This window comes from Myxocyprinus asiaticus, chromosome 35 (assembly GCF_019703515.2).
Source record: "Myxocyprinus asiaticus isolate MX2 ecotype Aquarium Trade chromosome 35, UBuf_Myxa_2, whole genome shotgun sequence".
Classification (NCBI taxonomy): Eukaryota; Metazoa; Chordata; class Actinopteri; order Cypriniformes; family Catostomidae; genus Myxocyprinus; species Myxocyprinus asiaticus.
Genome location: NC_059378.1, coordinates 16,859,998 through 16,887,657, shown reverse-complemented (window position 1 = coordinate 16,887,657; position 27,660 = coordinate 16,859,998). Strand labels below are relative to the sequence as shown.

Below are 27,660 nucleotides of genomic sequence, written 5' to 3'. Positions count from 1 at the left end.
CTACGGCTCCACCTTGGTCCTCAGTCCCACCGGCTCTACCTCTGTCTTCCGATCCCCCAGCTCTGCCTTGTTCCTCCGAGCCTCCAGCACCGTCTTGGTCCTCCCTGCCATTAGCTCCACCCTGGCCCTTCGAGTCTTCGGCTACTCTCCGGGCACCAAGTTCCATGGCTCCGCCCCTCGAGCCTCTCACGGCTCCGCCTTCCATGGCTCCGCCCCTCGAGCCTCTCATGGCTCCACCCCCCACGGACTTTGCCCTGGTCCCATGCCCCTCGCCCTTTCTCGCCACGCCACGCCCCATACCTCAAGACACCCCCCCCACCAGCTCCCTACAGAACTTTGAATTTATGTCATGTTTTACGTGTTTTGTTTATGTGTTGGGGTGTCGGGAGCCACCCCTTAGTGGGGGGGGGGGGGGGGGGTATGTCATGTGTATTTTGTTGATACATGTCTTTTATTTTGAAATGTTTAGTTCCTGTTTCCCTTGTCATGTGATTCCTGTTTTCCCTCTATTTTCATGTGTCATGTTTTCATTGGTTTGTTTAATTAGCTTGTTATGAGTTCTGTTTGTTCATTGGTCTATGTTCTCCCATGTCTTGTATTTAAGCTCTCATGTTTGCATTGTCTAGTTGTCAAGTATTGAACGTGAATGTATGTGTTTGGTACGCTGTTGTCAAGCCAAGCCATAGTCTAGTCTAGTCTAGTTCATGTTTTGTTTTGTAGTCAGGGTTATTGGTTCTCACTTTGTAAAAAAACTGCACTTGGGTTGTCTTCACTCCTTCGTTATCGTCTTCGTCATTGCCAGAAGCCAGCATCGTTACTATACTGTTATTTCTTTTTGTAAAATTTCTTATTCCTTTGATTTGGGGGCAAAATATGACCTGGACATGTTCTTGATAGGTTTCGTGACATGCATGAATTACAATCATCTGCATTAGAGAGGTAACTGGGTTGGATATGAAAATAGACAGACATTTACAAATTAACAGCAGACATTTTGTATACCCACAGTGCTCTGAACAGTAGCTGACTGGCAGTGCTGGCCAATAATTTATTGAGTAAAGGTAGCTGGATCTCAGAAACTCAGTGACAAACTGTCTGCATCTACACACAACCTTTTCCCTCTCTTAAACTCCCTGCAAATGATGCTCACTGTTATGCCAACGGAGCCCAGAGGATGTGTTCAGTGTTCAGTAATGCTGCTGTTTATGAGTTCATCTTCTCACTTCAAGGAATCTGTCTGTAAGGACACTTTAATTGTGATCATTGTGATTATTGTGATATTGAGGTCCTTTCAGGCATAAAATCACACTGTCTGTCATTTCTCTCATGCATGGTTTAACAACCAAACAGAGTGATGAGCCTCTGATTGGCACTTATGCCTCACGTTCATTTTAATGAAACTCACACCATTGTGCAGTCATGAGGAGTGGAGAGACATATTTCACTCTGACACACAGCACTCTGCTATCACAATTCACTTATTTCTAACTGCTTTACACCAGACAGATGGATACATAAATTTCTCCACACAGCAAATATAAATACCAATAACAATAAATGCTGTTTAAAAATGACGGACTTCATGAGAATGTGCACATCACGTGGCTCAAGAGTGATGCGTTGCAATGTACAGACATGCTGTTTATTTCTGTCCGACGGTGATGTGGTTTCAGCATGAATCATGCACAACAGCAATTTACATGAGACCTCGATGATGACAGTGATGTAGAAAAATCAATAACTCAACAGAGTTGTTGAACAATGATGGAGACAAGCTGTTTCATTTCCCCTTTCAAATGTGCTTTTATACGTTGCTTGGAATTTTCTAAGCTATTTTTCTTTTTAGAAGAAATACAAACTCCAAAAGGATGAAACTGTCAACAAGGCTTTGCCTATTCTTAAATAAAACTACTCTGTAAGAACTTGTTTGTTGAAGAAGGAAGTTTATTACCTTGTGTAGGTTGTGGCCTGTGAATCTGAAAACATGTAGGCCTCAAGTTACCTTTAATCATTCCACATAAAACATAAAATATAAAATCTCATGCTTTAACATTGAGAAGTAGCTTGGATATCTCATTTGAGTTTATATAAGTATTTATCAGACACCATCTGCTTTTTCCTCCCATTGTTGTTTTTTAAAAATAATTTTTATTACTGATCCACTTACAGATTGCAGTGACCCTGTCAGATCTGTAATGAGGTGCTCTCAGCTGTAAATGATGCCTTGCTTATTTATTTACCTCTGTTTCTGATAGGGTTGTCCTCTCTGGAATATAGTGCACATTTAAATGGTAAAAAAAAAAAGAAAAATTATTCAGCCATCATTTTAAATGTGTACCTGTGCATTAAAGCTTCAATAATTAAAGATAACTTGAAAATAACAGGGAAAAATAACTAATGACATGGTGGGACTATAAAGAAAAGAAGACTTGGAAAATGTGCATCTGGTTCATTGACAAATTAGGTTGTCTGAGTTCGTAAAAATGAGAAATCTTTTAAAAATCTAATTTAAAACACACATGACAGGAAATGTAATTTCCCTATCTGTCACTTACTCGAAGTTGTGTCGATGTAGTGACACTAGGGGTCTAACTTGGGAGCCCCAATCACCTCTGATATTTGAGAAAAGGCCAATGAGAATTGGCGAGTGGAATTTGCATGCCACTCCCCCAGACATACGGGTATAAAAGGAGACGGCTTGCATCCACTCGTTCAGATTTGTTCTTCGGAGCCGGTCAGTGTTGACTAATCCACTGGCCTTCCATTCACCTCTCACAGTGTATAAAAAGGTTGTTGTATCTATGGCGCATTACAGCGGGTTCTACCTTCTCGCACAGAAAAGTGCAGAGAACGCCCCTGGGCACTTCAGCAGCCACAGTAAAAGAGTTTATTTTCTCTAAAAGAGTAAGCACTGACAGAGAGCATCTTTTTAAAGATGACTTTCCGTTTGTGTGCAGTTCCTGGGTGCGGTCGGTATCTCTCTTCCTCTGACAGCCACGATCGCTGTCTCACGTGTATGGGTCGTAGTCACACTGAGACAGCATTCGTGGATGGTTCATGTTCTCACTTCAAGAACATGACCATGGCGACATTGGGATCGTGGCTTTCTTTCTTTCATAGAGGGAAAGCCACTCCAGCCACTCCCCGCCCTGGTCCTTCTGCTTGCATACACAAGGCCGCAGCGGCTTGCGCTGGGGGCGATTTGGGGGCTTCAATGGGAGCATTTCCGCCGGGTGAATCCCCACGGATCTACCATTCCCCAGCACGCTCGTTTCCACTGGTCGAGTTCATGGATGAGTCAGGCGGTTCAACCCAGCGTGGGCTTAATGTCTCATTCGGGGCTCATTCCAGAACAAAATATGCATTCCAGCAGGAAAAGCATGCTAAACAAATCATAGGTCAAAATGTTTTATATCATTGCAAAGGGGAGAATCTCAGATTTCTAATGACATCTAGATTGAGCTTCTAGTCCACTCAAATGCCGAGATATTTAATAAAACAATGGGGGTGGTGCATGAACTGAAAATTAGACTGAATGTCTATGGATGAGCACATCTGTGAGGGATGAAATGCGTTAGACACATTTATACAGATTTCAAATCTGCATTTTGTGATAGAATGTGATAGAAAAAAAAAATCCTTGTACTTGCTGCCATCTAGTGGAATAAAATAAGACTTTTTAAAGGGCGATAAAGTGAACAGAACCAGAATTACATGCTTACAAATTTAGGACCAAAAAATAAATAAAATATTCTGTTCATCATAAGATTGTAAACATATACAATACTTTTTTTGTTTAATGAAAATTGGCATCTTTTTTGTATTTTTTATTTGAGGGGTGTTCTGAAAGAAGAGACACTTTTTTTGCAATTAGTCCGCTGTATGTGTGAATGGTGAGCTTTTAAATTTGAGTGAAAAAAATGACAGGCGGAAGCCCAAAAATGCACCAGAGTTTAAAAGTTTTCAAACACATTTTTCAAGGTAAAAAAATAAACATTTTTTATTTATTTTTTTACAAACATCATGCATTTTTTAGTCAGGAATATCAAGAAGCTTTCTCAGTTACACCACATGACCTGAACAAAATGTTCCTTTTCATAAAAATGTCAAAATATTGGAAATTTTTTAAAACTTCACAATCAGTCTTGAGGGTCTTGTCTGTTTTATCTTTTTCGATCAGTCTTGAGGGTCTAATGGGTTCTTCTCTGTTTTATGGTTTTTATCAACATAAACAAAAAATGACAACCTACATGTTGGTTACACCACTTGACTTTGATCTGGTGGACAAAAGCTTTTCAAGTAGTTGAAAGTAGTACTTTTTTGTAAAGCTACTTTGAAATTATGTGTATTGTGAAAAGCGTTAGACAAATAAAAATGACTTGACAAGTATTAATCCTATTTTAAAACACAATTTGTTTTTTACTGCTTATTTTTTATTAAAGATTATTCTGCATTTTATTTTTTTTTTTTTACTGTCTCTGGATAGTAACACCACATGATATTTTTGACATTATGTCCCAGAAAAAAAGATCAAAATGACTGAAATAAGAAATTAAAAACTTGTTCATTGTAGAGGTAGTGTACTCAAGTTTTGTGTAAATTGCATTTTGTGTGTGTGTATTTTGGAATAATTTAATAAATCCGGACAAATACTCAGGCAAAGTTTTGTGTAAATTGCATTTTTTTTAAATAATTTAAAAGATGTGTAAAAAAAATAAAAAATTAAGCATTGCATCATTGACCCATCTATCAATGAATATAGCTGTGTGTTTTTGTTTTATTTTTGACCCTTACATCAAGCAGCTGTTTAGCTGTTTCATCAACCAAGATCAATTGATTCTCAACCCTGTTCCTGGACAATGTGGAGCCAGAGATAAAAATAAGAATCATTCCGCTGTCATTATTACAAGCACTCCAGTGTATTTGGGCATTGGACACCTGGATTATTTATAAAGAGCAGCCAATATCCACAATATTCTCAGCGAGTCCACTGTATTTCGCTAGGTGGGCGGAATTTCCGGTTGGCTATAGGAAGTGCAATTGGTTGCCGTTTTGTGTGTAGCCAGTCTCTGCTTGCTTGCGTGTCATGCGGTTAGATTCTTGCTTTTTATTTGTTGTAAGATGTCTTAAAAATTTACCGGACAATGTGTGCAGTTAATGGCTATCCTAATAACCATTAACTGAAAACTAAAAAGAATCTGAAAAACTAAAGTTTTTATCTAAAACAGCAATGTTATGATCAGAAACGACTCGCAAAGCACAGCGCTCCAGTCCCAGATGCTGCTTCTTCCATCTGCTGCCTACAAAAAGATTGACTTAGGAACATCTGTTTGAAAAAGCTTGGAATCATTTGTTTGTGTGCTCTTTTCACATTATTGGCAAGAAGTCAACAGCAGGGATTACTTACAGTATATTATCCACCATTACGCTCTGGCTACGATAGACGTCCAGAAACAGAGTGCAATGAATTACATATAAACAATAGCATTACTGTGCTAACAGGTGTGTGTACATGTGCTGAAACTTCATTAGAAATGTTGAGAGTTTGTTCATTTCTATTCAGCGTTGGCCTTTGCGAATGCTTCACATGTTTTGAAATGGCATTATTACTGAGTATAAAAAGGAACAGTGTTTTTCCTGAACTGTCTATGAGTAGTGACAATGTTTTCAACAGTTTTCATGCTGTGATGCTAAATGGATCAATTTTACAGTGGAAGACCATAATTATTAGATGAGATATGTAAAGCAGTGAGATGTTTTATCACGTTTGAAATGAACTGTATTATGATTTTCCTCTTTCCTGCATTTTTCCTGCCTGCAATTCACTTTCTTTTAAGTGTCTTAGCAGCATGTGCATGTCTTCCCTTAAGGGGAAAACAGTGTAGACATTAATTCAGTATCAATTAAATTTATTTGTACAGTGCTTTTAATAATACATACTGTTTTACAGTTGCTTTACAGTGAACATTGAACTTTTGTGTACAAAGTTTATAATGTATGTCCAAATAAATATGTTTATTTGTATTGCATGTACTTGTACTTTTGTATGGTACAGTTTATTGTGTGGCTGCTAAAACATTGTTATTTCCTACACAAAAACAATAAATTCAGTCTATCAACAGGATCAGTTGTTCAGTCAACACTAAAACATTAAATGTAGGTTATAGCATTTAGATATGGAGATTATGTATGTAAACTAACAATTATAAAGCTAGATTGAACTTACTACACATTCATCTCCTGCAAGATAATTGTATTTTATCTGAAAAATGGCAGCATGACAGTATCATTGCCTGAGTCCTGTAATACACAAGCATCCTGCTGTCAGAACCTCTTCTGTATCTGCAGTAAGTACATAATCTTGGTACAACAAACTATTCAGGTTCTGATTAGACTCAATATATGCTTTAAAATAAACATAATTATCTACAGTTATCAAAACATGTCCAGCTTTACAGCTGTGAAGGCGCTAATAGGCTACATAGCTTTTTAGGTTAGTCTGCTCAGGTTCTTCCATTGCTGGATAAAGACTCAACAAAATAACTGAAATGCTTCTATTTGCAATATTTGGCCATCATCCTCAAACCCATAATCATTAACAGATAGGTGAGGAAGAACAATATCACCTCACCCGTGATCATTCGCTCTCAAGTTTCTGTCATTTTTAATGATGTGTTAGTACATAACATAACGATTGTTTACACTTAACTGGAAGTTCTGCCCACATCGCCCACAAAGCATCATGGGACTAAGGAATATTGTAGATTGGTCCCACTTTTAAGAGGAACCCCAGATTGCACGTGCATTTAAAGTACGTATCGGTACTATACTTAACTTTCTAACAGGTTTTTGATTGCAATTCATTAAAGGTGCACTCAGTGATTCCTGAGAAACACTGTTGATATTCGAACTCAGCTGCCAAAAGAAACACACCCCTCCCTTCAGTGCTCCTTTGTAAGCTCCACACCCCAAATTCATTCACGCGAGACGGTTTTACACACACCAACTCCAGACAGTCACAACTCTCCTGCTACTAAATCTAACATCACAACAACAGCATATATGGGTTCTGTGAAACATAGCAAAATTTATGTTACCCACCTATCGAGAAGAAAAAGAGCAACTTCTGCATCCGTCTTCAAGCCTTTTACCTCTCAGAGGTCTCTCCACCGCTGAAAAACCTCGCCAATGTTGACATGGCTCCTAGCCCTCGACTTATCATAATCCTTCTTTTTTAGTTTATATTTGTCTGACCTTTTTCTCTTGGTCTGTTTCTCAGCCATTAGTCCTCCTTGGAGTTTAGAAAGTTCACATCAGCCAGATTTGCCATCTCCCTTCTAATGAATTTCCCTCTCGCTCTGCCACCACCCCCCCATCCTGTGCACATGCAAGAATCACCCCCTGTTGCTGATTGGCTGGAGTAGTGTTGTGTGGATCGGTCTGTTCCACTTTGTTTTTGTCCCATTTACAGAGCCAGGGCTGTGTACAAATACTAGATTTTTTTTTCAGCCCACCTACAGAATGGACAGCTAGCAGACTGTGAGGAGATATTTGCGGAATTTGACATAAAGTGTATTGGACAACACGATCTCATGAAAAGTTGTACATAATTTACGAGTTGGCTATTTCATATGGTCTTGCATGATGTTGTTCACATAAACACTACGACTTCATCACGTGCAAATTCCTGGATGTCTAATGCGGAAGTAAGCACGAGTTCCGCACACCAGGCGTTAATCACAATCAGAATCAGAATGAGCTTTATTGCCAAGTATGCTTACACATACAAGGAATTTGTCTTGGTGACAGGAGCTTCCAGTGTACAACAATACAAAAACAATACAAAAGCAGCAGCAAGACATTGATAATAATAAAAATAATAAAAAATAAAACTAATTATACACATACGTACAGACACACACATACATATATACATACATACACACACACGGGTAGTATGTCCTTAACATGTTAAGGACATACTTATTAATATTATGCCCTTACCCAAACCCCTTATCTAAACTTAACCAATCAGTAGAGTGTGTAAACATGATAGGAAGCTTTTGTGTGTGACAGGAGCAAGTAACTGTCGCATATTAGATGGAAACGATGTCCAGCGACATCATTGGATGTAGTGAAAGTCGTAGGAATTCAAACGAGTGCAGTGGCAGGATATCATACGAATTAGTCACATTTAGAACAGTGGTAGGAATCCTGATGATTTCGCCATGAGAGTGTGTTATGGTATTTTATTAGAATTACTGAGTGCACCTTTAAGTGTCAAATGTTAGTGTGGTTTTTTTTTCCTCACTAAGTCTAAATTTTAGTTTGTAGCATAAAACCTGCGTGAAGTGTTCATCAGGTTCTCGGTTTAAAAATAAACATTTTAATTATGTATTTAATGAATCTGCTATATGATTATTTTATAAATGCGTAATTATTCATTTGATTTTCCCCAATCTCACTGTTTAAAACATGAGAGAATGATTCAAACCTCCACCTAAAGGCGTTCCATTTCTGAATCTGCAGCTGAAATCAAGTTGAAGGGCTTGCAGAAAACGCAAAACGAGACCTTTTATTTATAATGTCAGAATGGTAGGCCTATGCTTATTTACCAATCAAAGCCTTTTGCTTAAAAAAAAAAAAAAAAAGAAAAAAAGAAAAAAGGAAAAAAAGAAGAAAAAAAAAAAAACATCATATGCGTCATTCCCCTACGCAGAGCTGTCTGCAGAAGCAGCTCAGAGTTCTTGTGAAAGGGGAGAAAGATGCCGTGCTGCTTCGTGGTGGCTCATTGGACACGTAATTGTGTATAATAAATAGCGAACTCATGGCATAATGTATATGTTTGTAGCCTGCTACGGACTGGAGGTAAAACATAGGGTGACAGAAACGCCAAATTTGTGCTCTAATGTCAGGACACCGTCTCCCGTCGGCAAAACATCAACGACCGCTGCGGGCTGAAACTTTTGAGAGAAAAAATAAAGCGCCAAATGGTTTGAACTGAGACTTGGCCAACGTCTCCAGAATGTCAGTGAGAACACTGGAATTCACCGTCGCTGATGTGTCACGGGATTCGTAAAAGAACGAGCGGGATATCGTGACAAAACCTCCAGCCGCTCAATTTATCCAACATTAAGCGTGTATCAACATCGTGTACAGTTGGAATTTCTCACCAAATAAAGGATTTAATGTGCCATGAATCCAACCGAGACCAACACCATTCGCTCTTAACTAAAAGGTAGGCTATGTTTTACAATTTACGTTTTTATTTATTTATTTATGGTCAACGATTTGCTATTTATAATGTAAATTTCAGTTGAAGTTGCAAATGGCTAGCTAATTCAAGGTGTTTTTATTAGCTATTATTATTAGCTAAGAATTCAAAGCTGAAAACCCGGATATTTTATAATGGAAGCAAACGGTTTAAGTGGGCAATTTCAAAATGCCATTGAAATAGTTTTATAAAGAGTTCGTGTATTTGATTATGCTTTAAACACACACACACACACACACACACACACACACACACACACACACACACACACACACACACACAACAACAACATTCGTTTTGTTGTAACTCATGAATAGTAAGTAGCCAACTGCAGCGAAAAATAGCTTTTTTCTTTTTCTTTCTTTCTTTCTTTTTTCTTTCTTTTTTTTTTTTTTTTTTTTTTTCTGAGGTAACCCTCAGATTTACCCCTCGGAATATTATTGAGCGTTAACTCTATGGACCGTTTCACTAAAGTCTAGCGTGCTCGTGCTCTAAGGGGCCGTTCAGACTGAACTTATTTTTGCGTTGAAAAAGCTAGACGCTGCGCAACGAATGAAACAGAAGGCATGTGTCTCGAAACGCACTTTTAAAAGTTTATGTTCTTTCTTACTTGACACGGCGTCTAAAAAAACAATAAGCGCGACGCGGTGCAACGGTCAAGACGACCGCCTTGCGCATGTTTACGGAAAACAACTAAGGAGAAAAAAAAAAAAAAAGAAAAAGCGCGGACGAAAACCAAACCTGTTCGGTGTGAACGACCCTTAAGACTAACGGTCGCTGTCCATGGTGCTGCTCAGACTGACATAAAACCAACCCGTGTGGAAGGTTCGGGAATTTTGGTTATCTTCTCTTTTACGTTAAACTTACTTAGTCTTCTGCTTAAATGTGACTGAAATAGGTTTCATTCGCCACCGACCCCTCGAACTGTACTCCTGTAGATGGCAGTGTAAATAATATATTTACGCTCAATTTAACGAGACGTCGTGATGATTACTGTCAGGTACTTGTGTAAAGTCTACCATCAGTGCGGAGTAATACAAAAATGACTGATTCTGGCACGAAGATGACCGCAATCATGTAACTGTATCCTCCAGTATCGCGGGATCGTTTCAGGTCATTCTCAAATACTTCATTTGTCCTTGCTAGACTTGCTAGACTATAACATACCTTTGTGCTTTTCCCCTTAAACATGCGTGTTGATGGTTACCATTCATGTAAACAAATGAAATGTGAAGAGAAGATGTATTCATCTATTTGCGAGTTCCTGCATATGTAGTCTATATTTCCATCCAAGGACAACCCAAAGATGAATGGATTTAAGTGACATACTGTAAGCAGAAAGCAAATGGAATGAACCTAGAATGTTGTCTTTTGGATAAATACTAGGTCAGACCTTTTATTTTTGGTGAAAAAAGCGCAAAGCCCAAAATACCAAAGGTCTTTTCATTTCTCTGTTTAGAAAGGGTGAAAAGCTGTCAGTCTTTGTTGGCTTTTGACTTGGTGTACTGGGGCTTTGTTAATGTTCATCATTCTGACCCCAGTGGCCTCTTACTTGAAGTTTTAGGGATCAAAGGCTGAGCACCAGCCAGCTCCTCCACCTTTGACTAATAAAGTCTGAGAGTGCTTCTTTCATGCAAAACATCAGCATCATCAGATAAATAATCCCAGAGTGAACAGCTGGTCTGCCTTAATACCTCTTATCACCAGTCACTGGGTCAACCTTTCTGACCGCCAATGTGTCCCAGTTGCCTTGTGCTTTACAAATCAAGCTTTGTCCTCGAGACAGCAAAGAACACAGTTTCCTCTGCTGTGCAGACTAGTAGACTAATAAACTTTTGATATACACTCACTGAGCATTTTATTATGTGCACCTGTAAACCTACATATTCATGCAATTATCTAATAAGCCAATTGTGTGGCAGCAGTGCAATGAATAAAATCATGCAGATACGGGTCAGGAGTTTCAGTTGATGTTCACATCAACCATCAGAATGGGGAAAAAAATGTGATCTCAGTGATTTCGACCGTGGCATGATTGTTGGTGCCAGATGGGCTGGTTTGAGTATTTCTGTAACTGCTGATCTCCTTGGATTTTCACACACAACAGTCTCTAGAGTTTACTCAGAATGGTGCCAGAAACAAAAAACATCCAGTGAGAGGCAGTTCTGCGGACGGAAATGCCTTGTTGATGAGAGAGATCAACGGAGAATGGCCAGACTGGTTCAACCTGACAGAAAGGCTACGGTAACTCAGATAAAAACTCTGTACAATTGTAGTGAGCAGAGTTGCATCTCAGAATGCACAACACATCAAACCTTGAGGCGAATGAGCTAGAACAGCAGAAGACCACTTTATTAGAAAAAAAATCATATCTATTAAAAAAAGAGCAAATCTTATATACACACTGTTGGAAATGCAGACCATTCACTTTGAAAATCTTTGAAAAGGATGATGCTACAGTCACACAACACAATACATGTTAGCCATTAAAAATTTAGGAGACTGTAATATGAGAAATGTCTTTTTATTCTCATAAAATAAAAATAAAAATATATGATTAATATGAATATGATTAATGAACAAAGTGATAAAACGTTCTAAGCTACTAGATAGATAATAAGCCTTTGAGTATATATTTGCATATACAGTCTCTTTATTATTCTTATTGCTGTTAAAATGATAAATAATTATAATTATAAATATTTTTCACTGCTGGCAATATTGATTTTATGGTAGGGAGGGATGGAGAGAGAAAACAAGTGTATCAGAAAGGGGTTTGAAAGTTCATTGGGTCATAATAAAAAAGGGAGTAGTGCACTTGTAGTGCAGGCAGTGGGCAAAGGTCAGTCCAGAATTTAGTGTAGCACCAGCTGACAAAGAAAAAAACAGAATATTAGGCTCCATACTGGACCTTGAGAATATGCCATGCATGCATTCATGAATCCTGCTTCACTGAAGGAGAGATGTGACTTATCAGAATGAATGGTGCTTGTCATCCCAGCCAATATAGGGAGTGTATTAGAATGTGCTATGGCAGGCTGGTTGTCAGCATTATCAAGTTGCCCAAGGCAAAGCATTCTCATCTAAACAGCAGCTTGTTTGCCTCAGAAAGGGTCACTGCTTCTCATCTTAGTTAAACAACAATTTCATTTACAGCCCAGAACACAATATGCTGATTACGGCTCAGCTGTTTGTTACAGAGACACTCACATTTGTCCAATGCGTTGTCCTGTTTGTATATTAGGCTAACTCAATCTAATCTCTTCCCAATCATTAAGAAGACCAGAACAGAAGATCTGAGGGACATGGTAGGCGAATGTGTTTCTAAGAGACAAGACTAGAGTGTGAATGTCATCCTTCCGGTCCCTCTTTCTCTCATAGTGGCAAGTGTCCTACCCACTCACCAATCCATGGCTGAGTAACACTGAGAGGCTTCCAGTCTGTTGGACAGGTTGTGCCCAGTCACTGAAACATTTAATAGCTTATATTCCTTTTCTCTGTGACTGCCCACACTGCACATGTTATAGATCTCACATCAGCACTGTTCTTGGTAAATACAACTGAAACGGAAGTAAATGACCAGGCATGACGACCATAAGATATCATGGATGCCCAAAAGGGTATGTTTTAGTGGTGTTCATTTGTCGGTTTGGTGTTGGTATTGTGTCATGTAGTTTGATTATTACTCTTTCAAGCGTTTTGAAGTGCAGAAATCACACAGGGGATGTGTGATTTCTACCCAGAACTGCTCATTTTCTGTTCATTAAGCTCAAGGTTATAAAAACCTTGAGCTTAGTTTTATACATTTTTCTATTGCTTTTTTGTCTGAAAAAGTGTTTGTTTATTTGTCTAATTGCTTCTTCCAGTAAGCTGTTGGAATCAGATGACCATCATCTATTTGTTGAGTTTTTTCAACATAGTCTCATAGAATGAACATTACTATAACTACATTTTTTTAAATCCGAGTTTTACTTGCCGCTTTCTACGTTTTTCTGTAGTTTCCTGTTGAAATTAACACTAGAGGCGCTACGACAACTGTGTGTTATGGCCGTTTATGACTTTATAAACACTTATTTTGCACTCTATTATTCACACTCTGTTATGTTATTATATATAAAAACATTTTTATTCTAACACTTCATTTGAAAAACAATACATTTTAATGATTGTAATACAGACCCACCTACATTTACACACTTATTCCAGTATGATTAACTTCCACGGTAGCTCACCTGATAAAGTGTTGGACTTTGGACTCAGAGACTGAGCTTCAAGCCCAGCCAAGGATGCTCGAAATGAAAGTGAAAGTGCCATAAAAGTGACAAGAAATGACATGGTTGCTTCAGCAATTGTGCTTTTCATGTCAAATTTTCTTTTAAAACACTATCGGTTAGGTGTTGGTTAAGAGTAAGGATGCCTGTTTTGTTCACCTCTCATTTATCATTTTTAACAGTATTGGTTAGGTTAAAGTATTAGGTTAGGGAGGTATGTTTTTACTCATTAAAACATCCATCTAATATCCACCTCAAAAACCTTGTCTGATTACAACATAATTTCACTCACTTTTGGCATCCCCCCCTCCAAGCCAAACATGTAATACAGCATGTAATTTTAGTTTGCAAAAAATGTTGCCATTGTCACGTTTAACGAGTTCAGGCTGAGTTTTTTGGTCCTCCACCATGTGTATAGCATGGTGACCAGCTGGAGCTCATTACAAGTTGCAGACAGGCTGGATAAACTCCACGGTTGCCTGTGGGAATCCAGTGCTCTCCAAGGATAGAGGGAATTTACATCTTTGTGCACTGTAATTGGTGTCGTATCTCATTATGGTGAATGTGCTGTTTGGATATTTCATTGAGTTTCATTTACTATCTCACCATAGGATCAAGAACATTGCAGTCACTTTAGTGTAGACACACGGTCCTCCTCCATTACTCCTGGCATGAATCATGGCAATTAGCGCATTACGAAGTTCACCATCCGGAGGACGGAATGAGGTGAGAGAACTGGCCTCACTGAGCTCTGACTTGATTATGTAACATTAGTCTGGTGACATTTGGCAATAGCATTTGGCAACATTTGATGCCACATTTGAAGATCAACAGTTGTAATAGGCCTTCTGTTGTAAGCTAAGATAAATGGCCAAAAGTATGTGGACACCTTTGGCATTTTAAGCTACACCCATTACTAACAAGTGCATAACATCAGGCAAATAGCCTTACAATCTCCTTAAACAGACACTTTCAGTAGAATGAGGCATACCAAAGAGCTCAGTGACTTTCAACATGACACCGTAATAGGATGCCACCATTAAAATACTGTACTGAGTCTGGTGTAGAAGAATTTGACTGGCTTCCACGTTATGCTTGTTGGTCGCCATCATCTTGGAAATTCTGTCAAATGACGCTTCTCGCTGAGGTTGGGGTTGATCGATCTACACTGACTTTACAAGTCAGATGTCCAACTTCGTGTGGCAATCCAGTCATTATTTTTTAAGTATTCCTAGTTCATAGTTGTCTGGAATGCAACATATGTGAACATGATTACTTTATGTTTTCCATGGACCAGAACCCACTGGTCAATTATAATATGTTCACTTATAATATTAGTAAAAATATGATGGGGGTTTGTTTAAATCCCTAACCCATGCAAGCAATATAAATAGTGATGCAATAGGAATAGTGATGCCTCAGTAAACATCACTAATTATAATATTTACCAGCTGAAGTGAAAAGGAAGAGTGTTTTGGTTCCTGGTTGGGAAAAAAAGAAACATATTTAATTAAATATTGTGCTGTGGTGATTATTGAGCTCATACCTTGGCTAAATTATTAATTATAAATGAAATGTTGGGACTGACATTTTTGCACTGGTGTAGAGATCTAAAGAAAGATTTATTGAAAACATTATTTCTTCATTTCGGTTACACAAAAAACATTTATGCCATTGTGCAACTTGAACCTACATGACTGTTTAAGTCTACTGCATAATGTATTATCTGAGTTCAGTTTTCATTTAAGAAAGCAGTTTACTTAGCTTAAAATTATCTGATAATCAAGCTAGAAGTAGAAGTAGAATATCTGCTGTGTTTTCAATCAAGGGGCATTCACACTGACAAGCAATTACATTTCTGGAGGTGGACAAGTCGCTGTTGGTTGCAAGCAGGCATTCCTACTCGACTGCTTTACTGTATCACTTGAGCTCAACCGTCATGCTCTCCCTTTGGTAAGCACTGTTTTGCTGCACATTTGCATGAAGTTTTCAACTTGCTCTCAGCTTTGTCGCATCGACAAGTTCAACAGCTTCTGTTGTTCATGTCGCATCAGATCATCAACTCTTTAAAAAAATTATTGATTTAGTGATTGTGAACGGCCCTTTATTCACCAGTTGGGTTGCTAGTGCCATGCTTTACTAGTAGATACTACTAATATTATATTAAAGAGGTCATGACATTATTTTAATATAATCATTGAGGTTCAATTTTAATATAAGTAAAGATTTTTACACAAAAAACTGTCACATATTTGTAAAACGTGATCATTTTCCACCCTCATTCTGACCCTCTGTCAAAAATGTTCAGTTTTGGCACTGCTTCTCCTTTTAAGACTTAACACTAAACATCCACTTTTATGATTGGCTCACTGCTCTTGACTGACCTGCTCTCTCTACTTGCCATCTCACTGCTCACTGCTGCTAGACAGGCTATGGAAGTGATAAGGTAAAGTAGGCGTTGATGTGTTGTTTTGGAGGCGGTCAGATGCAAATGTCTACTACAGTGTGACATAGGGTTGCAGTGGTATATGGTATACCACGGTATGAAAATTTATGGTTATCATACCATGTACATTTGCTTATCTACGGTATTGAGAAAAAAATGCAGCCGGACGGAGAATCTCACCTCCTTTCCTCCTCGACTGCCTGTCAGACTCATCAACTTGTGCCACACACACACACACACTTGCAGCGGAGAAAATGTCAGAGAGAAGCGAGGCGAGGGGGTCTGACATGAGTGAGTGTGTGGGTTAAAGCAGTGTTTCTCAACTGGTGGGTTGCAGGTCTATTCGGACTGGGTCGCGGACAGCAGGGAAAGAACAATGCCATGGTTCTCCCATTGAAGAAATTTCGGTGGCCGCCCAAGTGATAGCCTATTTAGGACTGCCAAGGCAGATTTAAAGATAATCTTGCAATCAGCTAAATGAGTGTAACGGAACCAGCTCGCGATCATGAAATACTCTGCTCTCTGGCGCACGCGTGCAACAACCAGGCTTCCCTCGATATTGTGGAGCACAGACCTCAAAACTGATGTGACCAATTTCAATTCTAGTGGGACTTTTCTAGTTTAAAGCGTTACGGAGGAAGTCAAGTCAAACCTCTCAAACAGTAGGCAGCCCTGACATGCCAAACAGCACTGAGGAGGAAAAGAGCAACACTGTGCTATGCGCAAATTTTTTTTCATTACACATCATCTTTACAAAATTATTTCATGATTTTACATGAGTAAAAGTAACTGTTATATTTTGACAAAATGTTATAGTTTCATATGAAATAATCTAAAGGTAGAATCTATTAGACCTCATTTTATATCAACAGTGGCATTTTTCAAGATGTGTTTCAGCTAGTACCTATGTTTTCATAAATACTATAATTTGTTATTATTATTACTATTATTTAAGACTAGCTACACTGACCTAACCATGGTAATGAGCCTTTCCTCATGTGTAATGTATGTTCTGTTTGAATTATGTTTGAAATTAGGAAACAAACAGGATAATAATGGGGTCATATAAGTAAATATGCTTTTTAATTTTTAAAATGGGAGAGAGAAAAGCTTACTGTCGCTTTTGTTGTTGACGTCAACAACAAAAATAATGTCACGTGATGCATGTCCTTGTACTTGAAAACCATGAACAAAACTATGCAACATAAAAGGAAATGCATCCCAGGATACATTAAATACAGGTTACGTTTTTACTATGATGTGTCGCCACTTGATTTCCAATGTAAAATCTGGGTGCTGAAGCAAAACCAGTTGAGAACCACTGAGTTAAAGGTACAGACAGGAGCAGTCTGGCTGTGTTGTCGTGCACCTACAGTATATGTTAATTACTAATAATCATAGGACATTACTTTAAAAGCTCACACAGCTGATGTTATTTTTCATTTAGTAGTTAATTTAACATGCTATGCTAACATGTAAACTAACATGCTTTTGTTATATAACATGTTATAGTTACATGCTATTTTTTATCATGTTTATAATTCGGTTTATTATTATAATTCTGTTAGCTTTCTTATTTATTCTATTTATTTTATTTATTTTCAAAAGGGAGACTTTTTTGTTTTACACATACTTCAATTTAAAAAAATGGTTTCAAGTTTCAATTATAATAAAGAGTTTGCTCAACCAAATAATAAAAAAAAAACCTTCTGTTTTCACTTCTTTAAGGTGATTATAACTGATAATAGTAATTGTGTAATATCGCATACCGTGATACCGTGAAACCATATTTTCTGATACGGTTATCGTACCGTGAAAATCTCATACCGTTGCAACCCTAGTGTGACATCACAATGTGGAGGAAGAAGAGAACGAGTCGTTTTGGCAGCTTGGTTTCAACAAATGCTCTTTTTGCAGTAAGGAGGAAGTTTTGAGTTCTGAAACTTACAGTATGTTTTTATAGTACAATAATCTCTTATATGTCAAAAGATCAAGGAAAATTTGATTCCTCATGTCATGACCCCTTTAAAATTTACCAAATATAACTTCTGATGTATTGTAGTGTTCTGAAGTTTGTGCATGTTTCCGCTTGTATACAGTAAGAGACAGTTTGTATGTGTTTCTGCGTGTGTGTGGGATGCATGTGTGTTATAACACAAGTGCATAAGGGTCTAGGATTTATTAGGATACTGACATTGATGCTGGTCTTTGCAGCTTAAAGAACAGTGATGACTGAACGCAGCTTCCAGTGCTGTGGCAAGGTTTGTTCCCCCACCCTTAACCCCTCCTCTTGGTGTGTGTGTGTGTTTGTAAGCTGTTGGGCTGTGAATGTATTGAGGGGACAATGAGAAATCTTGACCTATCTGCCTTGAACCCTTGCTCTCTGTCAAGCAGACTGGCTCTTAAAAGCAGGGGTGGCCACTACAGTAGATTAAACACATGGCTTCAGGAGTAATATGTTGCTGGGTGCACGTTGTCTTCTGACGGTACCTTACTGCAGATGACACATGTCCTGTCCCAGGCTGCCCCTGCAGGGAGAAGAATTATAATGCTACTCTTTTAAAGGTAACAAACCCAAGATCCCCTTATAATGTTATAAGTTGTTTTGTTTTGTTATAAGTTGTTATAATTTGTTTTGTTTTTTTTCTCTACCCTTTTTAACTAAGGGCAATCTTATAAGGGAGGCACTGTAGCAATATTTTGCCTGCATCATGTCAACTTGACATTTATGCCACTCTCACCCCAGTTCGGAGGATTGTCTTGGCAATCTTCAGATATTGTCATGAGTGTTTAACCGCTATGATTTATTATACAGTATTTATAAATACATTTGATTCCCTACCATACCCTACACCTAAACCTAAAAAATTCTCACCTATATAAAAGACAGAACAAGCAGATCACAAGTACAGTCGCAATAATTTATTCCCCCCAAAAAGCACTATAAAAGTATTCCAAACGACTCATGCTGCATTCAAAGTCCTCCAAAGTCAAACAAAAGCTCTGTGTGAGGAACAGAGTGAAACTGAAGGTTAGAATCACTGAATATCTTCCTCTCTTTAAAGGCAGTCACATCTCATTCAAGAATATGTACATCCAAAAATTTGAATGTTATAATCGGTCACAAGACACGTGAGAGCCAGTGGCATTTGACATCTCTGATGTCAAAGCTATTTTAATGTTTTTTGAGATTTAGAATTTTAGAATTTTTAAATGAAGCGGGTCGGGATCTGACTGTGACAGCAGATGGGAACGCTGATGATTAAACAAAGACTTAAATTTGGATCTATTCCTAACACAAAGAGATCACACCATATCAGAAGACCTAGAATACAGAGTCTTCACAGAGTTAATTAAGTTGTCATGACATTTGTCACAATGAGTGACATTTAAAATACGGACCAAATGCGACGTTTTGGTGGTGCAGGAAAAAGTCGCTATAATGAATTATTGTTATGAAAGTATTTGCTCTAACTCTTAGAATTAAATAGGCTGTTTGTACTACTGTGCCTTTAAGACCTGCTTACTCCTTTTTAATGTTAAAATTGTTGTTGATTCGTAAATGTGGGCAGGCATGTATACAAATGTATACATCTGACATCAGAAATTTGTTGGAGTTTAGAAAAATCCTTTTTTTGCTGCTTCAATAGATGATATTTTTGGACTGGAGAGGAATTATTGACAGGCTAGACTGAAGACTTATCTTTTTAGCCAGGCTTATAGTTACATTCCCAAAGTTTACTTGTAACCCTGTTACACTAACTCTGTATGCTGAGTGCTTTTGTCTCTTTTTTTCCTTTTTGGTTTTATACAATAATTATTTTAATATATCTTGTCCTTATTAGAGGCACTAAGATCTGTTTCCACTTTTGTCATGACCAGATCCACCCCTGCCCCACCAACAACCCCACACCTGTGCCCCATCTGCCATTGCGGAGTTCCATCCAACACCAGCCATAACCTCTGTCATACACCGCATACATCCCTCCTATTTTCATATGGACTCCTATTTTATTAGAAGACAATACAATCATTATAATTAATTTAACAATAAATGTGTCAATATTATCACTAATACTACTGTATGTGGCTGGATTATATCTGGTCAAAACATTTGTGTATTTATTAGAGCCCGATCGATATGGAATTTTTGAGACCGATACCGATTTTAGTGAGGGAAAATTCACCGATTACCGATATGGTGGCCAATATATTGAATTTTTGAGCTGGAATTAAAACAGACCATTTCTATGTGGATTTTTCACCTATTTTGCACCGATATGACTATGCAAAGGTACTCAGAAGGCTGCTTTCTTAAATAAATATTTTTATCGAAGAATATTTGACATTATTATTATACATTGTCAACAAATTCTAGAAATGAACACTGAGAAAATAAAGAATAAATAAAAATACAATAAATAGCTTAATAAACATCAGTACTGTATGTTTATTATAAGTCAGTTGCTGATCATTTAAATAAAGAATAAATAAAAATACAATAAATAGCTAAATAAACATCAGTACTGTATGTTTAGTATCAGTCAAATGCTGACCATTAAAATAAAGAATAAATAAAAATAAAATAAATAGCTAAATAAACACCAGTACTGTTTAGTATCAGTCAAATGCTGACCATTAAAATAAAGAATAAATAAAAATAAAATAAATAGCTAAATAAACATCAGTACTATATGTTTAGTAACAGTCAAATGCTGACCATTAAAATAAAGAATACAAATAAAATAATAGCTAAATAAACATCAGTATTGTTTAGTATCAGTCAAATACTGACCATTAAAATAAAGAATAAATAAAAATAAAATAAATAGTTAAATAAACATCAGTACTGTATGTTTATTATCAGTCAAATGCTGATGATTAAAATAAAGAATAAATAAAAATAAAATAAATAGCTAAATAAACATCAATATTACTGTTTAGTATCAGTCAAATGCTGACTATATTAATACTGCTGAGTCAAGATAAACAGCGGCAGCCGTGTTACACCGTATTCTGCTAAACAAGTTCAGGGGAAACATTCAACGTTGGAAAACCAGACTTTTAAATATTACATTTTATAAATGACACGACTGGAATTGTTCTGTTGAAGGGGGTACCAAACTGTGAATCCTAAACAAAACAGTTTGGTGAATACATGTTTACTCATTAGCTTCCACTCAGCTGACAACAATGAAAGTAGCTACGTGATTAGCTAGTTAGCTATAAGCTCATTGTCACGGAGAGTAAAAGACAGACGTTGTTTATTTTACTTTCCAGCATTGTGTCTCACCAACTAGGTAATAACATATTGTGAAATCAACACTCAACAGACAAAATCCACCACCACACCGTTGTCTGCTGAGCTGCAAAAAGAAGTTCTGATGTTTACCTTTCAATCTGCTACATTACTAACTGCACTGACAAACTATAGCTGGCAAACAGCAAACAGACATGAGTGACATGGTTTTCAGGGGCAAGGTTAATGTTATATTAGTTATATTGAAAAGGAAAAATGATGGGGTCATTGTTTATTAAGTTTCCAGTATGTATTTAACAGACTAGTTAACAACTTACCGTGATGACACCGCTGAACTCCGCCCTGTCTGCAGAGCCACCGTCAGTTCAGCTCTGTAAACAATGGAGTCAGAGTGACTCCGATATATCGGGTCGGGCACTAGTATTTATGTGTGCACAGTATTGTCCTTTATATAAATTTAAATAGCCTACGTGCTAGTATGAGGAGGTGGGCTTCCAAGCTGAGTCTTGGTTCCTTTTAAGATTTCTTCCTCATCTACCTTAAAATCTAAGGGAGTTTATCCTATTCCCACACACTTTTATTCTCATAATTATACTATTTTGTATGAATTAACTTGAAATGAATTCACCACCTCGTACTATTTTGACACATTTTTGTGAGATTGGGTTAGTGTGAGATTGGGTTAGTAACATTTTAGTTTAGAGTGCACGCAGTGAGGAAGCGCATATTTACTGAATTTAAGATGTTACAGATATGAACAGTCATAAACCGTCATAAACGTGTTAGTTTGACATGCAAATGAAATTATGCTGCGATGGCGTGTAAGCAAGCGATGCGATAAAACTATTGCTCATGTTTATAATCAATGAAGTTGTCTACATCGCAAGCACTCAATGTTGGAGTGAACTAGTTTTGGCTCATTTTGGCTCTACCTAATAATAAAATTCCTTTGACAAGAAACGCAAAAATAGCAAAAACGTTTTGTGTAATGTTGCCAGAACGTCTCAGCTGCAGAGTGAAGATAAACGCTTTAAAATAGACTAATTCATCATTTTGCTAAACACCTGTTAATGTGCCTTTATACTTGTGCATCGAACCTACGACGCAGGCTCTGCATAGTGGCCAACGTGGTGGTTTGCATTTATAGCTCTGCGTTGGTGTGTCTTCGAGTACACGCAAATGTATTGAGAGAAAATGCCTTAATTTCTGAAATAACTGTACATTTCTTAAATAAACAAAGGTCATGCAATTTGTGGATTCAAAAGTATTTATTAAATTACTGAAGCATTAAAAACAAGTTCATCAAAGTATGTAGTATTTAGATATGTATTACATGTTGCATGCAATGCAGATAGACAATAAATCAGGCATAGACTGTATGCTTGCTTTTTTAGTCACTTAAATAATAATAAAGAAATTTTGTGGCATACATTGACGCTCCGTGCTGAATAAATTAATACAATTAATACATAACTGCTTGCTTGACCAACACATAATGGGTGTCGTTTTAAAGCTTAGAATCCTTACAATGCATTTAGGCAAAACAACCAACTCTTAACAGGTGTTGTTTTTACTCTGCTCACAAATTAGTTCAGTTTTCCTAACTTATGAAATACGATTATTTACTGTACACCATACTGTCAAACATATGGTCAAAACATCATACAGATTGGAAAGTTCTACGGATAAGAATACGACAAGTATTGTTTCACTCTCATACCCGGAAATTTGTAAATTGATGCCTTTTGTCGCATTTTCACTTGAAATGAACATGAAACAAACAGGATAACAGCAGATGCTCGCAAAAAAACGAAACAAGTCCAAATACAATGTGACACAGTAACTGATCAGTGAATACATGGATAGATGCATAGATAAAATAATTTTGGAGAAAATGCACTGCTTCCTCAAATAATTTCTTGTTATGCTGGGGGGGTGGTCTCTGGTAACACAGTGGACCAATCACAGCTGTCGTGATTTGTGTTGATGCAAGTGTTAATAGATTGAAGAGGTGCACGTCAGTCTACAGCGTACGCTACACCGTAACCGTCACAGCTACGCGAAACCTACAGCATTCGACGCAGAAGAATAAATCAGCCTATTAGATCACTCATCTCTATTTTTCTAGAGCTCCATCTGACATATCCAGTTATTTTCTCTACCATATGAATCAGTTAATTTTACTGTATGTAATAATATACAGAAATAATAATATAACAATAATATTAATACTATATTAATAAAATACATAATATGAAAATATACTATCTATCTTTAATATACTGTACATATGATCTGTTTTCAGTATACATTATAACAGATTTAGCAGCAAGGTTCTATCTCAGGTTTTTATCTGTTTACATTTTCAATAAATTTTGTCAACATTAAACAGCCATTTTTAATACAACTGGTGAGAACTGACTTGTACTCTCAAAAAGATAGCTCACCCAAAAATGGAAATTCAGTCATCATTACTGACCTTCATGTTGTTGCAAACCTGTTTGACTTTCTATCTTCCATGGAACTCAAAATGAGATGTTAGGGAGAATGTTAGCTTCAGTCACGATTCAATTTCATTGTATCGAAAAAAAAGAACAAAACAATGCAGTGAAAGCGAATAGTGACTGAGACTAACATTCTGCCTTAAATCTCATTTTGTATTCCTCGGAAGAAAAAAATTCATACAGGCTTGAGGGTGAGAAATGAAACGAGAAATTTAATTTGTGGGTGCCCTTTAAATACCTGTTAAAGTATTTGTTAAAGGTTCTACCAAGAAAAAAATATAAATGTAAGTCAGCACATGTTGCATCATGTCTTGCTAGCTACAGTAGCTACATTACTGGATTACATGTTGCCAAGATTGGGGCACAGTGGCCAATATTCGCTTGGTTAAACCGTCTTTCTGCACTGTGATATTAATGTAATTCCAACTAGCTGTAAATTATGGCGATGGAGGCTTTTTTTCTTCCTTTCATCCTTTTTTCTCTCTAGACAAGTAACTTTTTTACACTGACAAGTGAATGACCAATTTTCTTGCCGAAGGACAAGCACATGACAATGCCTAATGTCCAGCACTGTGGCCTCTTTCATTTCTTTAACCAGCATGTTTATTATTGATTAGAAAGCACAAAATGACACAGGTGTATGAGGCAACTGGCCAAAAAGTAAAACACAAGATATACACTCCCACTGACTCTTTTTCCTGTCTGATGATGAATACACAGACATTATTTCTCTCTAAAATAATGCAACTAAGAGGGTAACACTTGTAGGAATAGGTAATGAAGAATATTATCATGTAGCTTAGCTTTTTAGCATCACTTGTTTGTGTAATGACCACTAATGGTCTCAGACTAAGAGCTACAGTAAGGGTATCAGTCCAGTTAAGGAATGAGGTCAGAGCAGGAAATGCAATTATTTTAATTGTTTACTTTCTAACCTCCTTTCCTAAGCAAAAAGCCAAAGCACCGATCATTAATCTGCGCTCTCCCAGCTGCAGCCTACATGCGTTCATTTTCATTCTTTTACTTTTTATTTCTTTATTTCTCTAACAACCTTTGTTCCTGTACTGGTTGTGTCAGTGTCCCTTTCTCTGAGGCTATGTTTGGAATAGAATGTTTCTGTATTCATAGATGCCTGAATGATCTACTACTTTTGCCAAAATGCGCAGTATCCTGGGTACTGTCTCTCACAATGTGCTCAATTTGACCTTCCATTTTCAGTTTGAAGAATGAACTAGAAGTAGTATTAACTGCAGTTATTTTAAATTTTCCTTTGAGTCAGTGTTTGATCAGACTGCCTAAAGTTAAAGTCAACATTGAAAACATTGACCCTATCTCAGAAAAAAAGGTACCATTTAAGGTACAAAGCCGACACTGGGGTGGTACCCTTGTTTTGGTTACATATTTGTACCCTTAAAGGGACAGTTTACCCAAAAATGAAAATTGTCTCATCATTTACTCACCCTCATGCCATCCCAGATACTGTATGTATGACTTTCTTTCTTCTGCAGAACAGAAACAAAGATTGTTAGAAGAATATCTCAGCTCTGTGAGTCCATACAATGCAAGTGAATGGTGATCAGACCTTTGTAGCTACATAAATCATATAGGAAACATAAAAGTAATCCATAAGACTCCAGTGGTTAAAGCCATCTCTTGAGAAGCGATATGACAGATGTGGGTGAAAAACAGATAAAAATTTAAGTCTTTTTTTACTATAAATATCCACTTTCACTTTGGCATCTGAAAGCCACATGTGCTGCCTGTTTAGTTTCACTTTCACATCTGAAAGTGAAAGTGGAGAGTTAGATTAAAAAAAGGACCTACATTTTGATCTGTTTCTCACCCACACCTATCATATCACTTATGAAGATATCTGCCCAGTTGCAAGTTTTTCCCTTAAGTGTAACACTTAAAGCGTTATTTCCCTTTAACTAAGGGAATGACTTGAGGGTGTTGCATATAATCCCTTAGACACTTCACTAAGGGAAACCGTTAAGAGTTTTACTACAGTGAGCCAGGTTTCACCGTAATAAAATTCTACTGTTACCATGGACACGTTCGTCATGTCCCTACCACTGATCTATAATATTGACCTTTGTGCAGTTTTAACTAGAGCCCGACCGATATGGGATTTTTGAGACCGATACCGATTTTAGAGGTGGAAAATATGCCGATATGGTGGTCGATATAGTACATTTTTGAGCTGGAATGAAAACAGACCTTTTCTATGTGGATTGTTCACCGATTTTGCACCGATATGACTATGCAAAGGTACTCAGAAGGCTACTTTCTTAAACAAATATTTTTATCAAAGAATATTTGACATTATTATTATACATTGTCAACATTGTCTAGAAATGAACACAATGAAAAATACAATGAATAGCTTAAAAAAACATCAGTACTGTATGTTCATTATCAGTCAGTTGCTGACCATTTAAATAAAGAACAAATTAAAATACAATAAATAGCTAAATAAACATCAGTACTGTTTAGTATTAAATTGCTGACCATTTAAATAAAGAATAAATAAAAACACAATAAATAGCTAAATAAAAATCAGTACTGTATATTTAGTATCAGTCAGTTGCTGACCATTTAAATAAAGAATAAATTAAAATAAAACATATAGCTGAATAAACATCAGTTCTGTATGTTTAGTATCAGTCAAATGCTGACCATTAAAATAAAGAATAAGTAAAAATAAAATAAATAGCTAAATAAACATCAGAACTGTTTAGTATCAGTCAAATGCTGACCATTAAAATAAAGAATAAATAAAAAATAAATAGCTAAATAAACATCAGTACTGTTTAGTATCAGTCAAATACTGACCATTAAAATAAAGAATAAATAAAAATAAAATAAATAGCTAAATAAACATCAGTAGTACTGTTTAGTATCAGTCAAATGCTGACTATTTTAATACTCCCAGTCAATAAGGGTCAGGTTGTAAAAGAAGAAGCATTTACACCTGCTGAGACAAGAGAAAAACAGCGGCAGCGGTGTTACACCATATTCTGCTATACAAGTTCAGGGGAAACTTTTAAATATTACATTTTGTAAATGCAACGACTGGAATTGTTCGGTTGAAGGGGGTACCAAACTGTGAATCCTAAACAAAACAGTTTGGTGAATACATGTTTACACATTAGCTTCCACTCAGCTGACAAGCAATGAAAGTAGCTACATGGTTAGCTAGTTAGCTATAAGCTCGTTGTCGCTATGCTACGCAAAAATCACTAAGCAATAATGACGGCGGAACGGAGCATTTAAGGAAAAAAAAAGGTAGGCTATTTAAAACAGCACGTATGATCGACTGTTACTGTGGAAAAGAAGAAATGCTTTAGAAATTATGGTTTCATCAGGAAGTGAGTAAATTCGCGTACACGCAACGGAACACCGTAACCGCATCTGCTGCTTAAAGTTCCTATTAAGAATGACACAACATTCTTTTTTGCTTTATGTGACATCATGAAAGAAATGTGCCCTGCAGAATATTCAGTGCGAGCCCTTATACCCTTAATAATGCGTTTTGTCATTGCTTTATAAGTTCACGCAAAGAGTATTATGTATAAACATACATACGCACCACATCTTTGCGTATGAGCACAAGGTATTTTGAATACGATTGAGAAAGTAGTCTCGTTGTCAAATGTTTACATGGCTAATATTTTTATTTTAATCAGATTATTTTAGGTCTACACCACCCCCTTCTATAAGATGGAAATTTCATTCAGATCCAGCTCAATTGGATCATTTTTGTGTTTACATGAAGGCTTTTTAATCCGATTGAGCTAACAGTTTGATTCTAAACTGATTATTTGGTTGCATGTAAACGTGGCCAGTGTAACAGTCATGAAGGCAATGCTTTTCGGATGTCTCAGTTTTGGACTGTACTGCTC

At 37.0% G+C, this 27,660-nt stretch overlaps 1 protein-coding gene across 2 annotated transcripts in view; it reads left to right on the top strand.

The window, feature by feature from the left end:
* Positions 1 to 9,089: 9,089 nt before the first annotated feature.
* nlgn1 (neuroligin 1) overlaps positions 9,090 to 27,660 on the top strand; it is a 442,740-nt gene continuing 424,169 nt past the window's right edge. For both annotated transcript variants that reach the window (XM_051672421.1, XM_051672419.1), the window contains exon 1: positions 9,090 to 9,238. The gene's annotated coding sequence lies outside the window, so the exon portion shown is untranslated. The remainder of the gene's footprint in view (positions 9,239 to 27,660) is intronic.